General features: G+C 38.0%; 1 protein-coding gene across 7 annotated transcripts in view; it reads left to right on the plus strand.

Annotated features, from left to right (window-relative positions):
- The first annotated feature begins 748 nt into the window (after positions 1-748).
- The window catches only part of LOC145674415 (elongin-B-like), an 86,799-nt gene continuing 62,668 nt past the window's right edge, over positions 749-24,879 (plus strand). The window contains exons 1-2 of one of the 7 annotated variants that reach the window (XM_081744444.1): positions 750-1,024; positions 3,751-3,865. The gene's annotated coding sequence lies outside the window, so the exon portion shown is untranslated. Of the gene's footprint in view, positions 1,097-3,750; positions 3,866-24,879 lie in introns of all 7 variants that reach the window. The other 6 variants (XM_081744446.1, XM_081744445.1, XM_081744447.1 and 3 more) reach the window with 6 other exon arrangements.

A 24,879-nucleotide genomic window follows, 5' to 3' on the forward strand; every position in this document is an offset into this window, starting at 1 on the left:
CGTGTCGTGAATGTAAATATGTTTATATGGGGAATACTGGGTCATTAGTGTATTCGTGTTAGTGTAAGTTTACAAATTTTCTGGGGACTGTGCGCACAGAATTATAAATTCTTAAGAATTCCGTATCTCTAAACTTTGATTTAGTTTGTATTGTGCTTACAAACATTCCTCGTGTACAGCCAAAGACAGCAGCAGCTAGAGTTTTCTTTGTAACTGTTCGTATTCGTTTCAATAAATATTGTAGTGCTGTTCTTAAGTAAGTACATAACAAATATATACTTAATATTTCCTTTGTACCTTAGGTTACATTAATATTAAAATCTATCATGAATAAAAATTAAATTTACATAATATTTATTTTATATTTTTTATGATTTATTTAGGTTGTCCGTCCTGACCAAGGTATTTATAGGATTTTTCCTCAGTCACACCAGGCAAATGCAGAGATTGCACCTTTAACATAGGTCCTGACCTACACCTTTCCATATCCTTTCCCTTCCTCTATCGCGACGCCTTAGATACCTAAACAACAAATCAAGTTCAAATTCTGCATAAGCTCAAAGGAAGGCTGTCAGGTATCTGCTTGTATGTGGTTATAAGATTGGGGTGAGGGGGTGGAAGAGAAAACGATTAAAAATACGTTTACTAAATACAGTACTTGAACAGTTTAGATGAAGGGAAATTTTGTCCGGAAAAGGGAAATTCTAAAGCGTGTGAAGGGAAAACGGCTCTGAAGGAATTGGCATCACTGGCTCCGTTCTTCATAACTTACATGGTTCTGAACCTTTCTATGTGGCTTCGTTAATTTTCACCTTTTCTCTACTCGTGCTTCATGCCTATTATTTATATTTACAACGCTCTACTTTATTTCGCATCTTATAAACATTCTTAAAGATTCATCTCGGTTATCCATATTTTTCTTTTGAGTATGGCACTTATAATTGCCGGAAGGGCTATCTTCCCTGAAAAAAGATAATGCCAAAGAAGAAGAAGAAGATTTTCATGATGGCGGAATGTTTAAAATGTTAAGTATTTCTTTGTAATATAAAGAGAAATATAAAGAATTAGTTTGGGCAAAAGTTACAAATGTTAAAGGGTAATTTGTGTTGTCAAATGCAATAATGTAGTTTCACTAAATTTCATTTCTAATTTCTGATTAAACTAATTACTTGTTATGGCCTTGTGATATGTATGTATGTATAGCCACTGAGTGGGCTTAATGCCTTATGGTACGTATTTTATGTCACAGGAATATTCCCAAAACACTGTTTACATGCGAAAAGTAGGTGGATGCTCTTAGCAGTAGCAAGTAGTGTACTTAGGTAAATTATTTCTAATATTGGCCTTAATTCCTATCGAAAAGGAAAACAAAACGTTCTGATTTACTATCAGCGCACCACTACAAAGAACTGATCAAAAATTATAATTCTATCAGTAATTTCCTTCTTATTGTTCCCTAAAAGATTTGCAATGGGCGACATAAAAATATCTGGCTTAGCAAAGATAAAATTCAAGGGAGCCACCAGAAGTAATTGGTGGAAAATTACAGTTCTTTTACGATTTGCGTATAAATACGGCTTTTGGTTGTATGGCATAAAAACAGCAAACGCTAACCGAATCAGGCAGAGCGAAGTTGGTGAGCCAGCGCGGTTGTGCGTCCGAAGGGAGCAGGCATGTCAGCAACGGTGGGTATACGCTTAAATGACGGTATTAAAAAGAAGTGAGTTTTGACAATAATACGAGTTGCAATAACACTAGTCATGGTTCCATACTAGTAACGCTCCACTCGTAGACATAATATACAGCTTCTGTACACTGTGCAGAAATACACCGCCGGTGGAAAATGGCCTGTAATAGAGTCAGCTTTCATATGTCCTCACTTATTTTATAGTTGTAATGATTTTACACTAGAAATGGGGCCGCGGTGGCTCAGTGGTAGAGCGTTCACCTCTGGTGCTTGTGTTCCGGCTTTGATCCCAACCCCGCCAAGTGAACTTTGTGGTGGACAACCACCGTGTGCGTGGGTTTCCTCGGGGTTTTCCCGTTTCGTCCCACTTTCTTCATTATAGCATTTTCATTCATTACTCATCATCACAGCCTCCTTTAGCGTAACAGGCATAATCGTGGGATGTAAAACTCATTTTTTTTTTCACTAGAAACCCTTCACTTTTAAACCTAAAATATAACCGTATTACATTGTTCTTAATTATGTCACCTGCTAAAATTTGTTCCATATAAATATATATTTTCATGCGAAGTGTTCAATATTACCGGTAAATCTTCCAAAATGTGGTGCTCCCAAACTATACTGGCACCTGACATTCATGAGAAGAAAACGTGTGTTGCATATACAGGGTGGTAAGAAACTATTTAAACAAACTTCGGGAGCTGATTCTCGACTCCGAGACTAGCAAAGAAGTCCTAATATTCTTCAACTACTGCTAGTTTTAATATACACGCCTACGAGCACATAAAGAGTAACTATGTCTCGTTATATACAGGGTGGTAAGAAACTATTTGGACGAACTTCGGAGCTGATTCCTGACACCGAAACAAGCAAGAAAGTCCTATGGAATTTTGGTCAGTGAGGGATGGTTTCGGCGATATAAGGTGCCGAGATTGTTGGAAGATGAACTTCAGAGGGCTGTAATTCAAAAACAACGCAACGTAGAGAGTGCGGTATAGAACATGAAACTCTATAAATCTAATCTAATCCAACCGAAGTTATCATTGAAAAATATATGTTTCAGACCTCCACAAGATGTGTACAAGCTTTTCCCCAAAGTAACTTATGGATTCCCTATAACCTGGCAAGTAATCCCTATGTTCTTTTGGGGAATCCCTCCCAAACATGTTGCGGGGGTTTTGAAGTATACATTTTTCAATCAAGCGAGCATGACTTCGAGTGTCATGTTCTAAACCGCACTCTCTACATTGCGTTGTTTTTGAATTACAGCCCTCTGAAGTTCATTTTCCCGCGTTTCGGCACCTTATATCGCCGAAACTATCTCTCACTGACCAAAGTTCCATAGGACTTTCTTGCTTGTTTCGGTGTCAGGAATCAGCTCCGAAGTTCGTCCAAATAGTTTCTTACCACCCTGTATATAACGAGACATAGTTACTCTTTATGTGCTCGTAGGCGTGTAGATTAAAACTAGCGGTAGTTGAAGAATATTAAACAGTCATTAATTGGAAATACTTTTCTGAAAAAAAATGAGAATAAATAAAGCGTTTTTGGCGAATGTATTCGATCGTATGAAGAGTAGCCTATTGTAACGTAGGATAAGGTAGACTAGCATACCGTAGAGTAGCATAGAATAGACATAAGTAAAGTAAGGTAGACTAAGGAAGAAAATTAGCGTACAGTAAGGGTAGCGTCCACGAATAGGACATGTTGAAGTGGAATAGTATAGAACGATTAATAAGTAATAGAGTACAGTGAAGTTGTATTCATGTAAAATACAGAACAAGATAAAGTAAAAGAACAGAGAATGGAGAAGCGTAGAATAAAGTAGCGTAAATTAGGAAAGGTTGCCAAACAATACAATATTTACAATCATGAAATATGAACTTCTCTTAGCAGGAAATGGATTTTTAGTACCTTAAAATGTGTTTCTTAAGGGGGAGTTGTATTAATGGGTGCAGATTGACTTTAGGAGACCTGAGTATAATTACAGCATGTGCACAGACGGCATAGAAAATTCAGTGCATAAAAATTTAAACTTAAAAACACAAACCAACTTGTTCTAGGTAGCCACTAAAAAGCACGAATGCTATCTAACTGTGTCGGAGGGAGCGGAGCAGGGGGACCGGAGCGGTAGCGAGGAGTTGCATCTGTAGGGAGCAGGCATGTTAGCGATGGTGGGTACGTGCGTTTACGAAAATACTTCCAATATAATTTTCTGCATGCATGGAGATTCCATATCATTGTATTATGTGTATTTTTGGTTCATTCTTATTATAGGGGGCCATGAACCATGTTACCACTCTTTCAAAATAAGATATCAATAATACATATAACACAAGGATACGGGATCTCAACGTATGCCAAAATAGACGCACAAGCGTTGTAAGGTATTACCCAAAATAAATTTGATTTAAATCATAGATTTTTTTTAACATTCAATTTAAATCAATCAACCTCCTTCTCAGCCAATGTCCGAACAATTCCCTTTTTGTTTCCAATTACATCTAAAACTATTTTCTCCCTCCGCTTTTTCTAACATCATCATCTGATTCGTTTTCCATTCGACCCGATCTTTTCCGTTCTTCAAACCCACATTTCCTAGGCTTCCAGTCTTTTTTTTTTTATTGTTTTTGCTCTATAGGGTACAATACGTCATAGGAAATTCAAAGACCCACAAAACAGGCTTCTTCCTCCTAAATCTTTTCTCGAGATTCTTGTAATTGCTTGTATTCATGTTCCCACTTCATATCATCACTAATAATACTACCTAGTTATCGAAAACTGGTCATACGTTCTATTTCCTCTCCTCTTCCTATCCTTCATACCGACTGCTTCATTCTAATCACCATGGTTTTTATCTCTTCTGTTTTCCATCTTATAACCTTCGCAATTCTTCGTCAAGTTTTCTAGGGGCCGCGGTGGCTCAGTGGTAGAGCGTTCACCTCTGGTGCTAGGGGTCTCGGGTTCAAACCCTGCTCCCGCCAAGTGAACTTTGTGGTGGACAAACACCGTGTGCGTGGGTTTTCTCGGGGTACTCCCGTTTCCTCCCACTTTCTTCATTCCACCATTTCATTCATTCATTATCACCGTCTCCTTTAGCCTAACCGGCATAATCGTGGGACGTAAAACTCAAAATTTCATTTCATTTCATTTCGTCAAGTTTTCTAGCAACTAACTATTTTTTTTTTTTCGTATTCCGCAAAGAGTGCCATGTCATCTGCAAACGTATATACCTGATCATTCATCCTCATACCGTCTTCATTATGCAGACAGTTCTTCACTATCTTTTCTAGATAGATTTTAAATACCGTCACCAAGAGACAATATCCCTGTCCTGCTCTCCTCCCAATTGAACTGCTCTCTATCATTTCTTCCCCTACACTAGCACTTACTCGTTGGTTCACATATAAGTTTCTTACGAGTCTTCGACCTCCCTTTCTAACCCGACAAATTGCTAGTTCACCCGGTCAAATACCTTTTCTAGATCAATAATAGAGAAACTAATAAGAAACACGCCAAATATAAAGAAACAAAGCCATTGTCAATTTTTCGTACCCTTGGTACCTGGGTAGTATTAGTAATGATATGAAATGTGAATGTAAAACAAAAGCAAGAACAGGAATGGTGAAAGAAGCCTTTAAGAGAAGGAAAAGACTATTTTGTGGGACCTTGAATAAAGAGTTCATAAAATGTCTCATAAAATGCTTCGTGTGGATTATTGTGCTGTATTGGTCAGAAACATGGGCATTACGCAAAAACAATGAAAGACGACTGGATGCTTTCGAAATGTTGGTGTGGAGAAGAATGTAAAGAATTAGCTGGGTCGAGTGGCAAACGAATGAGAGGGTATTAGCAATGGTGGGGGAGAAAAGAATAATTCTAGATATTATTAAGAACAGGAAAAGAAACTCGTTGAGACGTTGGCTAAGAAGGAACTGTATCATGGGTGACGTGCTACAGGGTATGGTGGCAGGAAAGATAGAGAGAGAGAGACGTAAGGAAACTACAATTAATGTACGGTATCAAAACGGATAAATCGTACAAGAAGACGAAGGGGTTAGCGGAGGACCGTGGAGCATTGAAGTTTCTCAGTTGCAGCAAGTGACCTGCCAATAATGGCATAATACCTATGATAATGATGATGATGTTGCCTATATGATAAGTAGGCTTTTTTCCTTCTTTCAAAATTATAACAAGTTAAAAGGAACGGAAAAATCATCGAACTGCTTCAACTTTTGAGGTTAGCCTTTGTATAATATATCAAAAACTAACCTGGATAATGCTCCTTTTTAATAGAATTTCTGCCGATATTTCCAGCGCGTCCACGGATACTCTTCTTCGCGGCTAAGGCTTAAGAATATTCTCTATGTTGTTATTCACATGTTATGAAATATGCATGCTCTTCCCAGGGTTTGAAAAAACCCGGGTATTTTTGAAAAAGCTCAACCCACCTGGGCCCATGTGGTTTTTTTGGGTATTTTCGGGTTTAACTGTTTTTTTTTTTTCTGGTTTAATTGGGTTTTTCTAAATATTTCAATGTCTTTGGGGTAAAAGTGTTCAAGTTTGATTTATATATCAAGATTGTCATTGTCGCAACTTGCAACAATATTCTGTTCACTACTGTTTTGAAAAAAATGTCCGCCATTTTGAAATTTTACATTGAATCGTCGAGAAAATCTACACGGCAAATTTAGAACGTCTTGCTTCTATTCTTAAAATTTAAACTTAAAAGTCCGAAAATTGCACCCTGTAGCGTGGATACCTTCTAGTTGAAAAATTTCCGCCATTTTGAAATTTTACGTTGGATGGCCGCCAAAATATATATACAGCTAATTTAGTGTGTCTCGTGCTTCTACTCTGAAAATTTCCATTCAAAAGACCCAAAATTGCGCCTTGTGTGGATACCCGCTATTTTGGGGAAAAAAAATTGCCACCATTTTGAAATTTTACGTTGGTATGCCGCCAAAATCTATACAGGAAATTTAGTGTGTCTCGTGCTTGTACCCTGAAAATTTAAGACCGAAAGTTGTACCCTGTAATGTGTGTGTGGTACAGACAGACAAACGAACAAGTGTAGATCAAGTCATCCCAGGAGCCTTAGTAACGTTCGCCAAATATGAATACCAAATATATTAATTTAAAACAAAGATATTCATGGCAAATATTTTACAGCGTAAAATAAATGGTTTTGTTTTTGAAGTTCACTTCCGATACTTTGCGCGTTCAATTACGGGAATTTCCCGAGCACTAGCAAGCGGTTCTTTCCTGAAAATGAATTTAAAACAATCAACAAAGAGATAATCCACATTAAAGTGTTTCAAACTGCCTTAAACGAAATTAAATATCTTTCAGCTTAAAATAAATAGTTTTATTGTTGAAGTATTCACTTCTGATGCTTTGTTCATTCAATTGCGGGAATTTTCCGAACACTTCTTTCACGACATGTTTTCCCCGACGACACTTCCACTAGTACGGAAGTTTAAATTCAGCACTTGAAATAGTAGAGTAACATACAGGTTCGTATCCAGAAGTAGTAGGACTGATATTTTCCCTGGCGCGCGGAGCAATGTAGGGGGGGGCTGCAAGGCCGGATGTTATGGAGGGGAGCCTTGGGAACAGGTGTCGACCGGCGGCAATCGCCTGCGTGCGTTAGTTGAGTGTAGACCACTGTGTTAGTGATCTCCTGTTGTGACGTCTCGTCGTCAGTTGCGATGGAGCGAAATTTGGAGCTGCGGTACGCCATCAAGTTTTGCGTCAAACTGGGAAAATCACCGACCGAAACCAAGGAAACCCTGAAGCCCTGATGTGGCATCGCCGAACTTCTTCCCGTTCCCCCGTATCAAGAGGCAGCTCAAGGGGCATCGTTTCGACTCGGTGCAAGCGGTCCAAGCGGCGACGACGAGGGCGCCGAATGGCATCCCGGAGGACGACTTCCAGAAGGGCTTCGCGACCTGAAAGGCTCGCTAGCAGAAGTGTGTGAATGCCCAAGGGACAGGACTTTGAAGAGTATTAAGTCGCTGTACCAAAATGTTCAATAAAGAAAAAAATCATTCCTACTTTTTCTGGATACGACCCTGTAGTCTTCGAGCCTTAAGCTTCTTAAATCTGACAAGAATTTTTACGCTATTGCTGGTGTTGATTCTACAGAATGCTTATTTGAAGAGTAGCAACTAATGACTTCTGTTACCACCAAATTTATGAAATAATACAAATGTATTTACATATTTACTGCTGGTACAGGCACCTATGGCCTTAAACTCGTCAAATGTATGGGGTATAACGTCACCGAGTCGGCGAGCACACTATTCACGGAAAGATTTTCTAAAATATAAAATTGCATATTTTACTTCAAGTAGGCTATAAACACAATCCATACATTAATTTGTTCTATAATTATCTCAAGCTAAAGTAAGATTTTTTATCCGTTCAGTGCATTCAGAACTTTATATAGGTCTAACGCTCAATGTTGTTGTATACTTTAACATGAAAGCATCTAATTCGCCAAAGGAAAGTTCAAGATCTGATAAAAATCACTTTAAATGTGATCACCTTAGTTGTACCAATAATATACTAACAAAAAGGTCAAAAACCCAGGTGGGTTTTAAAGTGGGTTTTTTCAGGTGGGTCCAGCCCGAAAAAACCCGGTGGCTTTTTTCGGGCTGTGCCCACTTGGACAAACCCTGGCTCTTCCTAAGCAAGCATACTCACAGTAATGCTGCTGCAAGGTTTACAGAAGGTCACTTGGTTAAAGGAAATCACTGGCAGAAATGAAATGTTAAGTACACTTTATTCCAACAAGTCTCAACAAAACTAAATAGGCAACAACTAATAACCAATACATATATATACAGGGGAATGACAAAAAAAAATCTAAAACGTTTGCAAAAGTGTGGGGCCTCGTTTTGCGTCCAAAACAGCTTGGGTTCGACGTGGAATGGACGTATACAGCTCCTGAATATTGGTGTGTGGAATTTTGTACAATTGTTCCTCCAAAACATGCTCCAGTTCCTTAAGGGATGCTGGTGAAGAGTAATGAGACCGAACACGCCTTTCTAACTCAGACCACAATGGCTCAATGATGTTCAGATCTGGTGATTGTGGGACCCAGGGGAGGTGTGATAGCTCCTGGTCATGCTCCTCAAACCATGATTTCACCGTTTTTGCGGCGTGACAGGGTGCCAAATCATCTTGGTAGATGCCATCACCATCAGGGAACAATATTTGGGTCATGGGTAGAACCTGGTCCCCCAAAATGGCCTCAAACGCCTTAGCATTCATCATTCCATGCAGAGCTATGACGGGACCTGCAGAAAACCACGATATCACTGCCCATACTGTAACAGAACCACCCCCATGCTTTACAGTTGGGAGCAGACAGTCTGTGTCATAGGCCTGCGACGGTGTTCTCCATACGTAAACACGACCGGTTGTTGGAAACAAGGTGAAGGTCGATTCATCGGACCACATTATCTGTTTCCACTGCTCATGAGTCCACGCCTTGTGGTCCTTGCTCCACTGAATACTCCTCTTCGTATTTACTGCTGTGATCAGGGGTTTGACGATAGCGGCCCTGCCATGAATTTTCATTTTATGAAATTCCCGTCGCACTGTTTTCGATGAAACCGGGTTCTGTAGGCCGGAATTGAGTTCAGACGTAATTTTCATTGCAGCGGTCTTCTTTCCAGCTGCTACAATCCGTTTTAATGCCCTCCGGTCCCTATCTGACAGGATTATCTTTCGGCCGCTGTTGTGCTTTGCAGACGTTGTTTGCCCATAAATTGTGTATGCCCTCGTGACATTGGACACAGTGTCTTTCGATACCCCCACAATGTTCGCCACTGTTGCCACTGAAGCTCCAACCAGACGGGCACCAACGATCATGCCTCTTTGGAAGTATGTCAGGTCGCCCATTTTACCGCACCACTTTCACACCACGACACTCACAGGTGAACTGCTTACTGCTGACGGAAGAGGAAGGTCCACATGACACATTGAAAACAAAAACGATCGGCAACCGCAACACGTGTTGTACAGGGGAGGGCCAAACTTACGTGTCCTGTATGAAGTATTTTTATTTTGTTCTATCCCCTGTATATAAATACACTAGCGTCAATTACCCACTTCGCTTGGTTAAAATAAGAAGCGCTCTCTGATATCGATCATTTTATATATCTCCCCCTCCCCCAAGTTACAGGGCTGAATTTGGATTCAAACAGCATCGAAAGTGTCACTGTTTATCTCAGTAACCTCGAAAACTATGGATTCGATACTAATATCGGTCATTTTCGTTCATTTTTATATATCTCCTTTCTCCCCATCCACCAAGTTGCGAGAATGAATTTGGATTTAAACGGCATTGGTTTTGTCACTGTTTATCTCAACGACTCCAAAAACTATGGATTCGGCACTAATTTCGATCATTTTTAAATATTTCCCTTTCCCTCTCCTCTAAGTTGCACCCCCAGAGTAAAAAGATAAAAAAAAAAAAACACCCAGGCCCGGATCCGATCTATGTTGAAAATTTGATCGAGATTGGTCGGGCGGTTCAAGAGGTATGACGTCACAAACAATCATTTTGATTTATATATATAAATACGTAAATAAACACTTCATAAAGTTCTAGTTTGTTTCCGAAATATAAGAATGATTTAGTTTGTGTTAAATCGTCGCATGAGAACCAGACAAACGTAACTCCATTTTCGTAGGTTTACAGGCGAGAGGACAAAAATATTATTTGCTTAGAAAGATGTATTTTCAATAAGATGGTAATTGAGCTACATTACAACAGATGATGGACAAGGAGAATAGATGGCGTTACGTTCCATTTACACCAAGTGGGCCTTTCAAAATTATGTCCAAATATGAAGAAAACGAAAACCGCACTTTTGGAGTTACGTTTCTCTGGTTCTCATGCGACAAAATGATTTAAACTTTTCTGCTGTTGAAAGTGGATTTTGTTAATTTTCACCTTTGCTTATAATTTTATGGATATAAATTTGCAAAAACTTATTTCTAATAAGGTAACCTGAAGGGCCACCAGAAATAAGGGCATTTGTATGCAAACACATATTGATATTTCACGAACTTCAGTTAAAATGAGTTACTATCTGTGTCAACAAAAGGATAGTACCGTATATTACCCACTTCGCTGGGTTGAAATCAGATGTGGACTGGGCCGCCCGAAAATTTCCGGGTGGGCTCTGGCCTCTGCAAAATCATTAAGATATTGCTTGATTAGTTATAACTAATTCAAAACTCCGTTCTCTTTCATAGTAACCAGTGGTGTAACTAACGGTCTCGCAATGCTGGCGAAGGGGGGAAGGGGCACTAGGAAAAGGGGTCGTCTGTCCAACCTGTAGCCTTGTTTGTTGAAAAATCAGTGAGACAATAAAAAAAGTCTCAAAAATACATGTAAGTTTTTAACTATGGAATTTTAAGCTATGGAACTATGTAAGCTATGGAATTTTGACATGTAAATGTAGCTTTCCCAGCTTGCTTTTAGTCAAAGATGCCTAAAAGCAATGAATTGAGTTGTCATATGTGGGGAAAAGGTTTGCAAATTTATTAAGTCCGGCTTTCTAAGTCAATGTGTCCGGCTATTTAATCACTGCCTTCTGGCCACCTTACATATAAAGAGCATGGAGCTGATTCCCTTACGGTAAGGAAACCGTGTTAGACATGGAGTTGTTGTACGTGAGTGCTGGCGATAAATAATGGTCCCCTGGGTACAGTGGTGATGTCAGAAAATGGTCCTGAAACTCCAGAAATCGGGCCCCTAAATTTCGAGCGTGTTCCCTATTATTCACAATGAAGTATGCAGTTATTAAACGTGGGAGGTGGTAATGGAAAGGTCATGGTCCCCTGAGCACAGCGGTGATGTCGCAAATCGAGGCCGGGGCCTGATGTCCCCAGATATCGGGCCCTGAAAGTATAGGGTCGGGTTCCTTCTATTCACCAATGAAGCGTGGAGTTTTTGGACGTTGGTGGTTGCATTGGAATGGGTCGGTTTCCCCTTAGCACACCAATGATGGCGTAAATCTGACCCGGGACCTGAAGCCCAGAAAATCGGGCCTCAAAGGATGTTCATGCTTTTTGCCCATAAAAGTAAGTTTCCTTATTATACTGCCTGAATGTTATTCAACCGAACATTACAATACAATACTGTTAGGGTTGACAATGACACAAGTAAGGTGAGTCATTTGATGGTGCTTCCAATATGAGAAGTGAATTTTCGGGGTTATAGAACTGTATTCGAAATGAATCGTCCGAGAGCGTACACATTTAGTGTTATTCTCACATTCTGAATTCGTGTATTACTGATGGATGTGAGAGTGTTGTAGAAGTGAAAACATTTATTGGCAATGTGCAACAGTCGATTACTTTAGTAAATGAATCTTTCAAGCGAATGAACATGTGGAAATCGTTCATCGCTAGTTACCAAGTGGACACGATAAATAAAAAAAAAAAAAAAAAAAAATGGGTGGGATTCGGTAGTGGTCGAAAAGTCGAGGTGTACAGAGATTATTTGGATGTAAAGATAATGGAGAAAGTGGGGTGTATGTTGAATTAATTGTTATGTTGCGTGCAATTGTAAGTTCTGGAAAATTTGATGCACAAGTAGAGGTAGTGGCTTTAGGATTGATCTCATATTGGTTGAAATTCGAGTCTGTGGTACTAGGTATTTTCTTTGTTCACTTGTTTGATATAATTTGTCCAGTTTCTTAGTACCTTCAGACAAAGGGAGTGGATATGCTAGCTGCATTCCACTTGTTAGAGGGCATCAATAAGGAGTTGAACAAATTGGTGCCTGAAGAAATTGTTGATCAAGGAAAAAAGCAGTTTGCTATGTGAATGAAGTACTCGAAACGTTAAACAATGATGATGAGGTAGAGTGAACATTTCTAAAGAAACGAGTTCGAAAAAGAAAGTCATTTTCTGACGAAACGATGATAGACACACAATTACCAGATGAAGTTGCAGCTTTCCGCGTTGGTATATTTCGACCTGTGCTCGAAGAAATCCAGGGTAGAATAAATGATAGATTTACAAACAAAAAATTAATCTTTGATGCTTCTTGTCTTGATCCTCGCCGATTTACTGATTTACTAAATGAAGATATTTCAGAAGGTGCTTTGCAGGAGATAGCTGAAAAATGTTCAGCTGAGCATGAAAATTTGAAATCTGAATTGTTGAATTTTGCTAAAATTTAAAAAAAAAACTCCAGAAAACTCTGCCAGACTATTGTGATAAGGCAAATAATAAAGACTACACTGACATACAATCCGACGTAGATGTTGCAGAATGCGACAGTTCTACTGAGTGTAGTGCCTCGGAGGGCGAAAGTGATCCTGAGGGATGCATTGCCTCCTTTCCAGAAAGCCAGTCTTATAAGATGTGCAACGAAAATCATCTGTTTAAGCAGTGTTACTTGTGTTGCTGCAGGTTGCTACTAAGATATAATATGCACGTTTCCACTTTCCAAACACTGATTACTTTATATAAATATTTGATAACTATTTCAGTTTCTAAAATATCGTGTGAGCGACCATTCAGTTACCTTAAATTAATTAAAACTCGTACACGTTCGTCTTTGTTAAGTCATATTCTGGAATAATTTGTGCTTATGGCTATCGAAAGGGATGTTCTGCAAAACATCTTTGATGATGAAATTATCGATGAAATTGGGAAATCTTGTCTTTAGAAAAATGCTGCTGTAAAAGTTGGTTTGGTAAATGAACTGTATTGCCCATGTATTTTATAAGAATTGCAAAACGCATCAAAAACATGACTAACAAATGCGTTATCACCTCTGTGTAGTCAATACGTATGCGAATTTTTACATCAAAAGATGGTGCTGTTCATTCCAGTTTTCTTTCTTGATTTTGAGAGGGTGATTCCTAACTGCCGTTAGTAGAAAAAATATTTTAGGCTGTCATGTTAATATATTGTAGTAATGTTCCAATTTAATTAGTGTTTAATAAGTCAACAAGAAATTATTTCTTAACAAACTCAGGGTGCTTTATTAGAAATGTTTTAAAACCAATTCTCTAAACTTTCTGTGTTTTCAAAATGTTACCTTCTTTTATCTCACCTCCATAATTGGATGGATACTCAATGTTCTTCATTATATATCATGTAAACAAATCTACAAGAATAGACTATCATTTTACGCGATAAAATTAAGTTTATTATAATTTATTCACTCATTTGCATATACTATTCATGAAAATTAAATTCCTCGTAATTCTGAAGATGAAATCGTATCATATTCAGATCTATTTCAATATAAACGGCCGCTGCTTTGAAGGCACATCTACGATTCATTGCAAATATTTTCAGAGTGTAGAAAATAAAGAAAACGAAACAATACTTGACTATAGATACGCTTGAAAACTTTACATTTCGTAGGGGCGGGGGTTTAGGCATGTAAGTCTCCAGCTAAGGGCTCATTCTTAAAAGGCCAGTCCAGACAAACTCGGTATTCATCAAGGCCCTTAAGCATCATTCTCCAGGTGGGCCCTTGTAATCCCAGTCCGCCTTTGGTTGAAATGAAAATTTAAATGCACAACTCCGTTTCGATCATTTTTAATTATATATTCTCCCTCCCCTCCCCCAAGTTGCGGGGTTGAATTTGAATTTAAACGGGATCAAAAGTATCACTGTTCACCTAAGCGACCCAGAAAACTATAAATTCGACACTAATAGTAGCCATTTTCGATAATTTTTATATCTCTTTCTCCCCCTTCCCCAAGTGGCGGGGCTGATTTTGGATTTAAACCGGATCGGAAATGTCACTGTTTATATGAGTGATCCCAAAAACTATGGATTAGACACTAATATTGGCCATTTTCGATTATTATTATTATATATAGCTCCCCCTCCTCCGTGCTGCAACACACGACATCAGAATTGTCACTGTTAATCTCAGCTACTCCTAAAACTATGGATTCGACACTAAAATTAGTCATTTTCGATCATTTTTAAATGTTTATCCCCCTCCCCTACGTTGTACCCTCCCCCTCCCTAACTATCAAGCTGAACTTGGATTGAAACAGCATCAGAGGTGTCAGTGTTTCTCTCATCGACCCCGAAAACTATGGATTCAACACTAATATCGTTTTTTTTATCATTTTTAAATTCCTCTCCCCTCCCCTTCGGTATATATAGATCCCCCTCCTCCGTGCTGCGACACACGGCATCAGAATTATCACTGTTAATTTCAGCTACTCCTAAAACTATGGATTCGACACTAAAATTAGTCATTTTCGATCATTTTTAAATGTTTATCCCCCTCCCCTCTCCAACTATCAGGCAGAACTTGGATTGAAACAGCATCAGAGGTGTCAGTGCTTCTCCCATCGACCCCGAAAACTATGTATTCAACACTGATATCGGTCATTTTTGATCATTTTTAAATTTCTCTCCCCCTCCCCTACTTTGCATCCTCAAAGTGAATAGCCTTAAGTAATCCCTGCCCATAAACTCATGTATGTTGAAAATTTGATTGAGATCGGTTGGGTGCTTCAAGTGTGATGAAGTCACAAAGGCAGTCATTTTAATTTTTTTTTTTTTACATATATCTCCCCCTCTCCCTCCCCTAGGTTGGCTCGTCAAAGTGAAACGATAAAAAACACCCAAGGCCCAACCCTCATATATGTAGAAATTTGATCGAGATTGTTTTAAAGGTTAATAAGTTCAAAAGTTAATAGGTTTTATTAGTTTTTATTTATACGTCACCCTCCCCCTTCCCTATTATCTACTGTTAAAGTGAAATTACAAAAAACTTTCCAAATCCGAATCTCATGTATCTTGAAAATTTGATTGAAATCGGTGGGATAGCTCAAGAGTTATTAAGTTACAAAAATAGTCACATTCAGTCTTATATAAATTGATTTTTATATATCTCTCCCTCCTTCTCCTCCACTACGTTGCTCCGTCAAATTTGAATCACAAAAACGATCCCAGGCCTGAACCTCATCTATGTTGAAAATTTGATCAAGATCGCTCGAGTGGGTCAGGAGTTATTAAGTTTTATTTATTTTTCTATACCTCCTCCCCCGCCCCTCAGTTCTACCATCAAAATGAATAGCCTAAAAGCAGCCCAGCCTCGAACCTCATCCATGTTTTAAATTTGATCGAGATCGGTCGTGCGGTTCAGGGGATTTAGAGTCACAAACATAGTGATTTTCAGTTTTATATATATTGATATATATATATATGAAAGTGAATATGTTTGTGACTTAATGATTCTTGAACCACCAGATCGATCTCGATGAAATTTGCCGCGTGGATGAGGTTCAGGCCTGGGAGCGATTTTATCATTTCACTTCGACAATACAACGTAGGGGTGGCGGGAGATATATATATAAAATTTAAAAAAAAAAAAAAAAAATATTAATGTTGAACCCCGAGACCGACCTCGATTAAATTTGCCGCATAGATGAGGTTTGGGCCTGGGATGGTTTTTGTCATTTCACTTTGATGGTATAACTTAGGAGAGAGGGAGGGGACAAATATAGAAAAATACATAATAATGAAAGAACTATCCTTGGGACTTAATAACTCTTGAACCACACGACCGATCTCGATCAAATTTTCAACTTAGATTAAGTTCAGGCCTGGGAGTGCTTTTATCAGTTTACTTTGGTGGTGTAACTTAGTTGAGAGGGTGGGGGGAGATGTTTAAAAATGACCAAAATTAATCAATATTAGTATTGAATCCATAGTTGTCGGGATCACTGTGATGAAGTGACACTTTCGATGCTGTTTAAATCAAATTTAGCCCCTCAACTTGAGGGAGATATATAAAAATGATGGAAAATGACCAATATTAGTGTCGAATCCAGAGTTTTTGGGGTCGCTGAAATGGAGAGTGACACTTTCAATGTTGTTTAAATCCAAATTGAGGCCACAAAATAGTAATATTTAGTTTCACTGTCATTTTTCCCAAACACACGACATAAGGAGTTGTCAGGATTCCCACTCGTCCTGGAAAACCTGGAAATCTCCTTGAATTGATTTTGTCCTAAAAATATCCTGGAAATGTCCTTGAAATGTGTAGCAGTACTGAATTTAAGATTTTTTATAGTTATAATGAAGATTTTAATTGATTGTCATTTTTGTTTGCTATTGTTGTTTTTGTGCTGAATAATAATTTGTCATGATCCTGCATGTGTGGGTAGTTGGTGGGCTTTCTTTCTCCCGATAAGGTGGTTGGCTGGGAGAACTTTTCTCTTCTTCTTTAATCCAGTAGTTTGTCAACCCATTTTTGGATGCTGTCTTCACTAGCACTATCCTCCAGAAACTGTGCTTAGTACCAGTATCAATCCTCCATAATCATTCTATTTTTGCAACAGTACTTACTCTTCAGTAATATTTCATATGAATGCTATTTGTGAGAAGATCATGTCTAGATGAAACTCATTTCCTTGCTATGCCAAAGAAACTTTTAAGTTTTCCTGAGTTGTTTAAGTTGTTTAAATTAGGATTTAATTAGAAGTTAGTGAGTCCTCTAATATTTATTTGTAACCCCGAGAAGCTGGATTGTTTTTACACAAAACTGTTGTTTGGTTCGGAAGAATTTAAGGATTTGCTAATCATAAAGAAGCGTCTGGTTTTCTCTCATGGAGAGACTGCTGTCGAACGGGGCTACAGTATAAGTAAATATGTGGTTGTTGAAAGTATGAAGGAGAAATCGTTAGTCCGTTTTGAGATGTAACATTTCCCATAAAGGCGTCACTTCAATCAACATCACGAAAAAAATGCTGCATCATGCCTTCCATGCAAGGCAGCGCTATATGATAGAGCTGGAGAAAATGAGAATTGTTGGAAGAGAAAGTAAAGTGCAGAGCAAGAGGAAAGAGATAAGTAAAAATGTACAGCAGTTGCAGAGAAAGAAAAGGAAATTGATGAAACAAGTGAAGCTTTGTAGACTGAAGCAAACCAGCTTGCACATGAAGCAGAGCAGAAATCTTGCGTTACTTTATTGACAAAATCAAGAGCAGCTTCGCTAAAGAAGAAAGAGATTATGTTTATAGATGGGGAAATCACACAACTCTATACTCAGTTGAAAAACTTGTAATATAATTCCTTCCTCCCCCCCCCCCCCCCCGTAGTTATATCTGTCACGCTGTCATGCAATGAAGATGAAATGTACGAAAAGTAGATTTTTGTTGTTTGTAAATTTGTTCGGTGCACAATTAAAATGTCACGTAGAGAGAATGAAAATACATGGTCTGGATGCGAGTGGATTGGATGGCTACAAGGGGAGTTGGGAGGCCACCAAAAAAGCAGCGCATTACGCTCCGCTTTGTGTATTTAATTATTATGTATTAAAACTGTACTTGCATTAATATTCACTGCGTAAGCTACTGTTTCATTTCATTGTTGTGAGTTTTGAACCTACAGTTGCAATCCTGTTATACCTTCCTGTGTTGAAGTCCTGGAAAATGGGTGATTTGTCCTGGAAACGTGCTGGAAATGTCCTGGAAATTTTTGGGGAACCCTGAGTTGTGTATTTAATTTTTTTATTTCAATACAGCGAAGCGGGTATATTGAAATCAACGCTGGTAAATATATAAGAAAAAATAATGATGTTAATAAGCACAAATACTAATTAAACCTTTTTGAATATAGATCCTACATTTGTACACAACTACATACAAACTTTATTTTTTCCTACATTATGTTCCACTTATTCAACATCTCAACACAAATTTCACAGGCCATTTAACTACAAGGCAATAAACGCAATCCGCGCAATTATCTTTCTTTGAATTCGCGGCTGACAGCGTGAGAATATTGCACGTAACCTTTATAGATTACAGCACCACTTAGAAGTCGCGTCAGCTCATATCCAGTTTTGTCATCTAACACAACAGACTCGTTGTACTTTTTTTCTCGAATAATGTTCTATAGTAGTCTTCTTCGTGACTAAAGCTTAAAAATATCCTTTATGCTGTTATTCACATGTTAATATTTTCACACGACTGTTTGCTAAAATATTAACATGTGAATAACAGAAAAGAGCCTTACGTCGAAGAAGATTACCGTGAAATATTATTCGAGAAAAAAATCAACGAGTCTGTTGTGTAAGACGACAAGTGCACTAACCCTAGAACGTTTACATCTTACATGGTAGGTTCACCTCTGCTATTACAAAATAGCGTGAAGTACCTTGGTGTAACTTTCGACAAACATCTCTCTTGGAACGCCTACCTCTCCAATTTACAAGCTAATATTCGTCTTCGGATCAATTTGTTGCGGAGTTTGAAAGGCACTAACTGGGGTCTTAACACCAAACTCATTCTTTATACATATAAAGGTTTAGTTCGTCCTGTTCTTACGCATGGACATGTCGCTTGGTTATCATCTCCACAAAAGTCTTGTGACAAGCTATAGGTCCTCGAACGTCATGTCTTACGCCTTGCTTATTCATTACCATCATAGACGCCAACATAAGAGCTCTACCATCGTACATCTGTACCAACACTCTTACCACATCTGTACAGACTTCGTTCTTGTTACATTCAACGCTGTATAGTGTATCTGATCCTCCATGAACTCTTAGGCAGACTCCAGCTCTACCACGTTACGCATATTCACCTTTTGATCACCTTCTTGCTATTCATGAACATGACCAGGTTAACGCTCACTATAACTCCCGTTCTCGTGTATATTATCAGCATCCATACATCCGTAGCACACAATTTCATCAGTGAACTCCTTTGTTTTCTAACTAACAGGGCTCCAAGCTTTTAGACCTGCTCTGAGTTGCCCCAGAGTAGAAGATTACCACCATCTTCGTAACTAATATCATATATATATCCTTGTGTTATGTTGCTGCACTTCATTTCATCATGATATTACATACCATGCTAAGGTCACCTTCTTCTGTATGTCTAACTAGATAAATATATCAATAAATATATAAATCCTGATACCCATTTCCCAATAATACTGTCAATAAATGAATGCTCATGGCCCCAGAGAAGGCGTTACCTTCCACAGTCCGCCCATCTTCGGATGGGAATGAACTTGTAGGTTACCAAAAAAAAAAAAAAAATCTAAAACCACCTGTTATGTATTTTTTAATAATATCTATTGCGGTGATCTTCTGCTTTCCATATGTCTTCCAACCTCCGTAAGTTTAAATCTTGTATGAGCAATATTTCTATACTTAGCATTGTTGCCAATTTAAGTCCTATAATTTTTTTTAAAAAATTTCCCATTTGTATTCTTCTTACAAGTTTTCTATTATTATTATTATTATTATTTATAAAGTGTTTGTATCTTAATAAGTATTTGTATCTCTTGATGGACACCAATTTTCATCAACGAAAAGCTTAAAATATTTTGCAAACTTGAAAAAGTCTGGTTTCATCATTGACATAAAATCTTCAGAACATCGTTGAGAATGGAAAAAGAATGGAATGAAATCTTTAAGGTTAACGTCCCACGGTTATGCCGGATAGGCTAAAGGAGACGGTGATGATGAGAAATGAGTGAAATGTTGGAATGAAGAAAGTGGGAGGAAACGGGAGAACCCCGAGAAAACCCACGAGCACGGTGTTTGTCCACCACAAAGTCCACAGGGCGCGAGCTGGAATCGAACCAGAGACCCCAAGCGCCGGAGGTGAACGCTCTACCACTGAGCCAGCGCCCTCCCCCTCCCCGTTGAGAGTGAAGGGTATTAACTATCATCAATCAGTTGTGCTTTAGTTGCTGATTTTCCTCTCGTCCAAATCATGTGTAAACGAGCACTGCCAGCCTTAGGCAATTTGGCGCCCCGTGCAATGTTATCATTTGCTCCCCCTGCCCCTTTCTCCAGAAAAGAACAAATCTTAAAAGCCAAGATTTTAAGTATGCTACCCCATCATGAACAACAAAGGTGAGGGAAACGGCAATCGCACTCAGAAAGGCCTAAATACTACAAATACAATCTCGTTGTATCTTTTTTTTTTTTTTTTTTTATTTAAACGATAATCTATTATGTTAGTAAAAGATGAAGCAAACAGATCTGCAGAGGAAAGATGGTAATCCTTTTTATAAAATTCAATATCGAGTTTCAATCTCAGTATATTAGTTTGTAATTCAAGTGCAACTATGTCTGTTATTGTTATTTCTTAATTTACCTTTTACATCTGTTAAAAAAATTAAAAATAAACTTGTTTCCACTTTCAATGGCAAGAAACTTGTTCATGACAAAGACAAGACTAGTTTTCATACCACAACTGTGATAACTAAATGGAACAGGTTCTTGTATTTGACAACAATCAAGCAATTGATGTTGGTATTTGATTGACCATTTGCTTTAGCACTGTCCATGTGATCTTAAACTAATGCGACCTAAATATGATTTATAAACGTAGTATTCAAATAAAAGGGTTCAGTTGATTTTAGTTCAGCGTCCCGTTCAGCAGCGAGGCTATATGAGACGTGGACCTACTGATTAACGTGTAATCCGAACCACATGAGCTCCTGCTGGGAATCGAACCCGGGTCTCCCACGCCATCAAATAAAAGGTCAACTTAGTAAATTTAAGTACCATCATTAAGAAGTGTGTTCCCAACAAGAAACATTTATTTTAAATAATATAGTTATGACAGATTTTGCCGACCCGTGGAAATGCACGTATTGCACATATGATAGAGCCGACCCTGTAAACGGGATATACTGAAAAATAGAAACAAGTTTAAGAGGGACAGCTTGTTTTGATTTTCTTTTGTTGTACATAGCCAATACACTGAATTGTGGAAATGAAATACAGTGAGTAGAAATTGCAAAATAATTTTATCACAGTTAAAAAGACGAAGTATTAAAAAAAAAAAAAGACTCGAGGAATAAAAATGCCTATCAACGTAATGCTTTAATTTTCATGCAGAATTTGTTTAGTGGATTTCAGTAACAACCTCAGAAAATTACCTGTGTCTCATTGTGGTTCCTAATAAATATATATTAGGGTCGTCAAGTCTAGAAGGCTTAGATGGGCGGGTCATGTAGCTCGAATGGAAGAAAGTATAAACGCTTTCAAAGTCTTGACCGGAAGACCAATCGGAAAACGACCATTAGGAAGACCTAGGCGCAGATGGGAGGACAATATTAAGATGGATCTCGCAGAGATTGGAATACAAAGTAGAAACTGGATCCAATTGGCTAAGGATAGAAGTCAGTGGAGAGCTTTTGTGAACGCGGCATTGAACCTCCGGGTTATAGGCCATAGAGTTATATATATATATATATATATATATATATATAGTTTCTATCATTCCACTTTGACGGACATCGTAGGGGAGAGGGAGGTGGAATATATATAAGAATGATTGGAAATGACCAATATAAGTGTCAAATCCATAGATTCCGGGGTCACTGAGATGAGCAGTGACATTTCAGATGCGGTTTCAACATAAATTCAGCCCACAGTAGTAATCAGGGTTAGCAAAAACCATTGTTTTTATTGAAAAAAAAACTTTTTTTAAACCTTTTTTTTTTGTTTGTTTGTTTGTTTAAACCAGGTTTTTTTGGTTTAAACAATTTGCTCTATGTATTTATATTACATATGGACAGAAATAAGTTTGTTTCACCTTGGTGTTATTATGCAACAACAGGATTATGCTGGAACGGGTCACATAAGCTTAAAGTGGAATCAAAATCGCTTCTCGGCTTACATCCAAGAGAAACTGTCCTCCATTTGGACTCGAAACCGGGACTAATTGGCCACAAAAGCGATGAGTCTTCCGACTCACTCACGAAGGACTCTTCATAAAAATACGTTGTACTGATCTTTACATACTTGTTAATATAATTGTTAAGAGTCATTTCAGAAGGACAAAAAGATAAAGTTTCACAGAATTATATATAAATCGAGAAACTCCCTCCTTGGCCATTGGTAAAATCCTGTTATTACTTTAAATGCAATTATTGCTTTGCATGTAAAATTTTAACGTCAACGTATCGTAATCAGTACCCTAAAACTGAGGTATTAAATTACAAATTTAGTACTTGCATATCATTGAAAGTCTAATCCTAGCTAATGTTGGTAGCTACGTAGGCAATCGATTAATTATGCCAATTCCTATCAATATATTTAAGCAACCTTGGCTTAGTTTATAAAACAGGCATTCAGGCAAGCAGAAATATACAATTTGGTTTCGTTTCATATGTTTATGCTTAACATCCTTACGTAATACCGAGGTTGTCAAGAAGACTAGCGTAAAGTGACATCCGTACCGCTATTGATTTATACTTGAAAGCGACCGAGAATTGAACATGGGACACCTTGACTAAAAAGTGAAAAGGAGATAAAACTAGTGGAGATGGTCTGATATGTGGAAACGTCATCATGATGTTCACATGATTTAAAGCATTTTTCGTCCCTTTCTTTTTCTTTCTTTTTCTTTTTTTTGGTTTAAACCAGTTTTTTTTTGAAAGAAAAAAAAAAAACAGGTGGTTTAAACCAAGGTTTCAACCTCCTTGGTTTAAGCCAGCCAGCCCTGGTAGTAATATTTAATTTTATTTATATAGATTAATTTTTGTTTTCTGATTTTTCCATTATATTTTCTTTGTTTCTATCGTTTAAGAATGCTTCAGTAATACTAAAAAGTGACTGAAAAACAGAACATATTACTAATTTTTCTTATTTTAACCTAGCAAAGCGGGTAACTGACGCTAGTTCTAGAATCTAGATAACGGTGTAGGGAGGGAGTGGGTAACAGTAAAACATTTAATGTTACGTAATAGTCTTCTTTCATTCGGCAGCTTCTCTATTACAAAGGATTTCAGTAACATTTGAGATTGAAATCCAGTTTTCTAATATGGCTGTCGTTCTGACAACATGTGCTTTTCCTCGTCAGGCAACATTAGTTAGATAAACTACAAAGTGTTTAATTTGCAACTTGAGCTGGGCCGCGGTGGCTCAGTGGTAAAGCGTTCACCTCTGGTGCTTGGGGTCCCGGGTTCGATCTCAGCTCCCGCCAAGTGAACTTTGTGGTGGACAGACACCGTGTGCGTGTGTTTTCTTGCGGTTCTCCCGTTTCCTCCCACTTTGTTCATTCCACCATTTCATTCATTTCTCATAATCACAGTCTCCTTTAGCCTAACCGGCATAACCGTGGGACGTAAAACTCAAAGATTTCATTTCATTTTTTTTTTGCAACTATATATTTAAGATACTCGATAGAAATGTTTTTGAACTGATAGACCTTTTCAAGTTTTCTGACGACTTTCGATTTTCTTTCTTTCTTTTTTTTTTTTTTTTTTTTTTTTTGACGAAGTATTCTGACGAAGGACGCGTACTGCACCAAAGAGATCAGGTCGAGAATTGCCATAGCCAAAGAAGCATTCAACAAGAAAAGGCCACTCTTAACTAGCAGCCTTAATATTGGACTAAGGAAGAAATTAGTCAAGTGCTATATATATGGAGCATTGGACTTTATGGTTCAGAGACTTGAACATTATGGAAGTTAGAGAAGAAATATTCAGAAAGTTCGAAATGTGGTATTGGAGGAAGGAGGTGGAAGTTAAAATAGACACAAAGACTAACAAACGAAGATGTTTTAAAACAGATAGGAGAGAAGAGAACGCTTCTAGCCAGCATCCTTCGTAGAAAGGCAATTGAATTGGATACATCTTGGGAAGAAATTGTCTTCATACCGCCAGAGAAGGAAAGCGAGGAATAGGAAGAAGAGCGAGGAATAGGAAGAAGAAGAACACAAGTGATCGATATTCTGAGAAATAGAAGAAAATATTGGGAGTTAAAAGAGGAAGCTGAAGATTGAGAAAGGTGGAAGAAAGATTTCCAGGCCCAAACTGAATATTAAGAAGAAAAGGAAAAAAACCCTCATTAGTACCAGGGCCTGCCAAAAGGCAAAATACTTAATAATAATAATGAAAATTTGCATTAAAAATCAAAGTACTATGAAAATATATAGTGTAGCCACAATTACTTGCTGAAATATCACAATTATTAAACCGTAGGTCAACACTGACATTTTTTTCTAATACACGAATAATATTATGTTCTGGAGAGAAACCAGGACATTTGAAGTTTTGAACAACATTTTGGCAACAGATCTGGGACTGTTCCTACTAAACTGTGATGTCTGCGAGCCTAAACATGTCGGTAGTTTAGTAATGAGTAGACAAAGTTGCTGCAAACATTTGGTTGGTGCTGAGAGTAGAATTTTTCAGTTGAT

This window comes from Thermobia domestica, chromosome 17 (genome assembly GCF_964235325.1).
Source record: "Thermobia domestica chromosome 17, izTheDome1.hap1.1, whole genome shotgun sequence".
NCBI lineage: Eukaryota > Metazoa > Arthropoda > Insecta > Zygentoma > Lepismatidae > Thermobia > Thermobia domestica.